The sequence below is a fragment of the Juglans regia genome, unplaced genomic scaffold, assembly GCF_001411555.2.
Source record: "Juglans regia cultivar Chandler unplaced genomic scaffold, Walnut 2.0 Scaffold_1275, whole genome shotgun sequence".
In the NCBI taxonomy this organism is placed as follows: Eukaryota; Viridiplantae; Streptophyta; class Magnoliopsida; order Fagales; family Juglandaceae; genus Juglans; species Juglans regia.
The window spans coordinates 1-281 of NW_023343165.1; the positions used below are offsets into that span (position 1 = coordinate 1).

The 281-nt window shown below is 49.1% G+C and overlaps 1 non-coding gene across 1 annotated transcript; it reads left to right on the forward strand.

Annotated features, from left to right (window-relative positions):
• The first annotated feature begins 72 nt into the window (after positions 1-72).
• On the forward strand, positions 73-191 carry LOC118345045. Its single transcript, XR_004798725.1, has one exon. It is a non-coding gene; the product is annotated as a 5S ribosomal RNA (ribosomal RNA).
• Positions 192-281: the final 90 nt, after the last annotated feature.

Consider the following 281-nt stretch of genomic DNA (forward strand, 5'->3'; position numbering starts at 1 on the left):
GTTTGGATTGGGATCGGAAGGACGCTAGTATGTCGCTCAAGGATTACATGAATTTTAAGTAATTAGTTTGATGGGTGCGATCATACCAGCACTAATGCACCGGATCCCATCAGAACTCCGCAGTTAAGCGTGCTTGGGCGAGAGTAGTACTTGGATGGGTGACCTCCTGGGAAGTCCTCGTGTTGCACCCCTCGTTTTTGTTTTTTCCGCCTTGCGAGATAAATTGACAAGAAGGAGCACTCGGGAGTGGATTTTTGGGAAAATCTCGCCCTGCCCATCGC